This window comes from Pipra filicauda, unplaced genomic scaffold, assembly GCF_003945595.2.
Source record: "Pipra filicauda isolate LSUMZ 115617 unplaced genomic scaffold, ASM394559v2 scaffold181_size1560634_pilon, whole genome shotgun sequence".
In the NCBI taxonomy this organism is placed as follows: domain Eukaryota; kingdom Metazoa; phylum Chordata; class Aves; order Passeriformes; family Pipridae; genus Pipra; species Pipra filicauda.
Window position 1 is genome coordinate 311,021 of NW_024104289.1, and position 5,354 is coordinate 316,374.

Consider the following 5,354-nt stretch of genomic DNA (forward strand, 5'->3'; position numbering starts at 1 on the left):
TAATGAGATTCTGTAGATTAAGTCAGTCTCACTCCAGGTTTCTCATTATGAAGACTAAGTAAAATCCTATTGGAATCCTCCTTTATTTCAGAAGGCAGATGAGGTAAGACACTGAGTTACCCCCATTACAACACATGGTGAGACTGGGGGTAGCACATGACACCCAAATATGAAAGCATCAGTCTTGTTGAGCGTGTATGTTTTCACCTGGAGCCATCTTTACACCAAGACTTGCTGCATATGGAAAAACACAGGGAATTCTGAAGCCTGAGAGGAGTGGGCCCTCACTTCTCATGGAAGTGCAGCCAGAGGCAGCACCTCACTCTATTACACACTTGGAAAATACAAGCCAAGCAAGAGTACTAAACTCACTGCTTTCCCACAGAAAGGCTGGAGGAATGTGCAGAGCTAAACTCAGATTTGTCAGTCAAATCCCAACCCACAATTAGTCTTAGTTTTCCTTACAATTCACGTGTACATAAAGATCTCACCTTTTGGGAAAAAAAACCCAACTTGACTAGTGAATGATCAGTTTTCACCTTGAGTAATGTTGTTATTTCAGGAGAGACTCATTCCTTCTTGGGAACACAAGTGTGATCCCTTCTTCGGTCTCCTGGCCCCAGGAATCCTTCCCTTATTCCTCTACACACCCAGTTTCAACAGGCAGGACTAGAAGACATTCTCATTTCAGTTTGTCGGCTTTAGGAAAAGAAGTTAATTACTAAAAATTCAAAGCAAGCTTAAGAGTAGCATTGAGAACCAACAGGCAAAGTTAAAAACTTGGAAGTGATGTTCCAAGGTGACAAAAGGGAAGTCACATCTGCTCAGTAAAGTTTGCAGCTATTTCTGTGTGGCTTTGCTTAAGCTAAAGGATGGCTGAATTCACATGTTTATCCTGGCTTTGCTCTTCAGCCAAGTTTCCTATTTCCACTGTAAGAGCTCTGCTCAGCTCATCATTAACATTTGTCCTGGAATTTCAGCTTGAACTCCCAAGTGTTGTCTCTGATGTAAGAAGAACTCAGCAATTCATTAGTGTCTACTGATATATATTCTCAAGAAAATGTTATTAATATTTTTCTAATTCTATGTGTTTCTTTGAGAAATATTTTAGCTGAAACTGTTGCACTAAAAATCAAATTAAGTGTAAAATTGAGGTGCAGATCATTTCTATTTAATTTTTCACTATAATTTTACAAATATCTCAATCCGATTAAGATGCTGCCAACATTTGCTAAAAAATGATTAATTTTTTTGCCTGTTTTTCTTATTTTGCCTCTTTTTTTCCTTCCAGTGCAGAATTCCAGTGGCTGTGCTGCCATGAGCCTCCACTTAACCACCAACCAGAAAAGCAATTTAATTGTGGAGTTTAATTCTACCTTGTACACTCCAAGTGCAAATATTTATTTAAACACATGGATAATTCTAAACAGAGCTAGACAAGTGAAGAAACCTGCTTGGGTTAAAATATCTGCCAGATTAAGCTTTTAGGCTGTGTTTACATCACACTCAGAGTGCTGTGTGGAGAATCCCAAGCTGGATCCGATGGAAGACAAGCCAATTAAGGTTTGTCTTATGGGCTTTGCTACTGTAACTAGATTATTTCTGGGACTCATTGGTGTGCTGATGGTGCTTTGTTTCTTAGCTATTAACAGGTGGACATGACTTAAATTTTTCAGTTCCTAAAAAGCTAAGTTTGGGCTTATTAAGAGATGCATTAATGTGTCTATAAGTGATACACTCATTTGCAGCCTGTGCTAATTAAATATGTATCGATTTATAGATCAAAATGCCCATAAATCAGCGTAATGGCAACTGCAGAGGAAGAACAAAATAAAAAAATACAGCCTTTCTGCAGGGAGGATTTATACCCAGCCCATTTTTCTAACTAGAACTTCAGTTTCAACAGTCACCTTGCAATTATTCTTAATATTGATCTTGGCCACACTGAAGGAAAAGATTCTTACTGACTGCAGTGGAGTCAGGTTTGCACTCAGCTTTTGCTACTGTTAATCAATTACTACATTAAAGTTCATTTGGGACACACTAAATAAAAATCCTATAAATTCTGGTCTTCGTTCTCAGTGGAGCTCAACTTTCAGAAGAAACAAAAGCTCAGTCTCCATTACAGCTATCTGAAGGCTTGGGAGACTTTTCCCAAGTTGTTTAATGGCAAGTTGTTTAAGTCCCTAAGTGCCACATTCAGAGATGTCTAATGGACTGAATTAGGACTACTGGAACAAGTTAGAACTTCTGCCCCAGGAAAAGCTTCCTGTCATAAAAATGGAAATTACTGGACTCTTAAGTTGCATCTGCCAGATTCCTTGTTCTAAAAATACCTGAACAACTTTGTATTTCAGTGGGACAGTTGTCAAGACTGGAAGTGTCTCAACCCCTTATTTGGAAGACTTGCTCCCTATAAGAATCATAGAATAGTTTGGGCTGGAAGGCACCTTAAAAATCATCCAGTTCCAACCCCCCTGCCACGGGCAGGGACACCTTCCACTATCCGAGGTTGCTCCAAGCCCTGTCCAGCCTGACCTTGGACACTTCCGGGGATGGGGCAGCCACAGCTTCTCTGGGCAACCTGTGCCAGGGCCTCCCCAGCCTCACAGGGAAGAATTTCTTCCCAATATCCAATCTAAACCTACTCTCTGTCAGTTTGAAGCCATTCCCTCTTGTCCAGTCACTACAGTTCCTGACAAGTCATTCCAGCAGCACAAGCTCCACTCAGCACTGTCCCAGTTCCTTCTAGACTGATAAGGTGAAGCTTCAAATTCTGTTTAGATAATCCATGGAAACCTAAAATCAACAATTTTGAAATGGGTTTGATTATTCAGTGACTGTCGGAGAAGGGCAGCAGTTGCACACCAGCCTAACCAGGAAAATAATCCACTTGGAGGTATTTTCCCCTCAGGCTGCTGTCAGGAATCCTGAAACACCATAAAGTGACCATGATAAGAAAGCTTACCAGAATTAGTAAATATTTGGTTTAAATGCAGCAAAGATGGAGAGAGAGAACAAACAGTCCATGCTTCTGTGCTTTATCCCAATGGAACTGAGGGAAGTAGCATTCCACAGCCCCACTCATGCAAGCATCTTGCTTGCAGCATGGCAGAGAATTGTATTTTACATTATTTATATAACTACTTGTCCTGACTGTGTGTGTGTGTTCATTTTTTGGGGGTGAAAAACGTGTATTTTCCCTGCAACTCCCTCTGGAGTTTCACTCCATTTGATTTTTCTGCTTATCTGCAAACTCTCACAACACAGGAGTATTTCCCATGGCTCACTACCAAAGCCAATGGAAGAACCCTGGAATAACGACTTCTGACTTCTGAAATACACATGTTTCTGTACTGCAAACTTCAAGTTCCTGACAGAACTTGGATACAAAATATATAAAAAATACCACAGGAAACTAAATACATGGTTGTTTTGGTTTCTTTTTTCTTTTTCATCCTCCCCTTTTTTTTTTTTAGAGATTTATCATTTCTTCAATGATAACGGAAACATTATTTGCTACTGTAACTGTTTTTAGAGGAAAAAAATAAGAATATTCTTAAAGATCTGGTAAATCAAAATTATTTGTATAAATCAAAGGTTTCTGCTCACTTTACAGCCCCTTCAAGAAGAACAATTAAATACTTCATTGTTGCCCATTAACATTAACCCAGAAGCCCATTAATTATGTGACTTTCCCTTGTGCCAAAGTTCCCTGAGTGTTCTAGGACACGTTAGTGATGTTGGGTCACGTACACTCGCAATCTGCAAATTTCAGGGAAGAAAACACCTCCCAGATAGGCTCAGCACCATGAGAGCAGCAGCTAGGGGAGATCTTTGCCACAAAACTTCGTGTGATTTCCAAAGACTGTGTGATTATTTGCAGAGGTTTTGACATGAAAACAAAAGAAGAATAAAAAGTATGTGAACTTATCCTTTAATAGATCAGGCAGCAGTTCAACAGGACCAGAGGATCTGCACCACTAAAACTGTCTACTCCCAAAGGATTTATTTCCCCAGCTCATTCAGCACTCCACTTGGGTTTTTTTCTTGCATCTTCTACTCTGAAACATAATTTTGCATCTTTTAACCTGCAAGATCCTATAACCTCAAGTATCTTCTTGACCCCCCTATTTGCACAGAACAAAATAATCCTCATCAGGAATGGGGAATAAAATTATAATTTTCAGACAAGTTCTGAGTGGCACAAAAAGCTTTCCAGCTGCTGATTACTTCCTGGGATTCCAGGACATGTTATGAATTTACATGACATATGTCAACCCACAGAAAGGAAGCAAAAGACTAAGCAAGAAAGACCTGAGGAGAAGTAGCATCACTTATGCAAGAATATTCCTTTCAGTCTGACTCATGAGCAGGAACACACTGCTGGGAGCAATCACTCAAATGACTGACTTCAGCCTTTTGTGCTTGTGAGTAAACCAAATTTTCCAATATTCCAAAAAGAGTTAAGACCCAAAGAAAGTCCAGAACTACAAAGCACCAAGGGAAAGAAACCCGGACTTCAGCTCTGCTTTAGACCCACACAACAGCACTGAACTTGACTGGTAACATTCTGAAAGGAATTCTCTCCTGTTTTCCTGTCAACACAGGAACTGGTTGTCCAAATAATAAACTGCTTGTCAGAACTCGTCTCCCATCAAGGTTTTTTTTTTCTTTAATTCCTTGTGTCCTCAGTAACAAATCTCAAGTCCAACCCTGGTAACTCAGCAGGCTTTCAGAGCCTGTTGACACCTGCTTTATCACTTACCACACCTCCCTGCCACACGATTCCCTAAGGATCATATCCATGTGCTCAACAGCCTCTCCCTGGTCCAGCCTGCAGGCACCTCCTCTCCAGAGCCAGCCCAATTAAACTGCAATCTCTGGGGGGGGGGGTTAGTACCTAAAAAACGCACATTAGTTTGGATTACAAGGTTACCCTGGCTGGGGAATATCACACTGAGATACCAAATTAGTTCAGTCTTCCCATTTATATTTTTAGGGAAGGACCCTGAGATCTGAAAGTAGGATTGTTTGTTATTCAACTTCAGTATTAGATAGAATTGTTAGCAGAATAACAGCAGTGCATCAAAATGACATTTATTGACCTGATTTAACCACATCCTCTGATTACCTGCACCAAAGAACACACACACTGTCCATGTCTTACCAGAATTGTGTTATACAAACAGAAATAAGCACAAACTATCTCAGCTGTATTCAAAAATATCTATTCAGTTCACTAAAAATATTTACAAAGTGATACCTTTTCTTGTAAAGATTTCTGTAAGCCAGAAAAATTCACAAATACTAAAGGGAGAATCTAAGAAATGAATCGAGAGCCACAATACTGA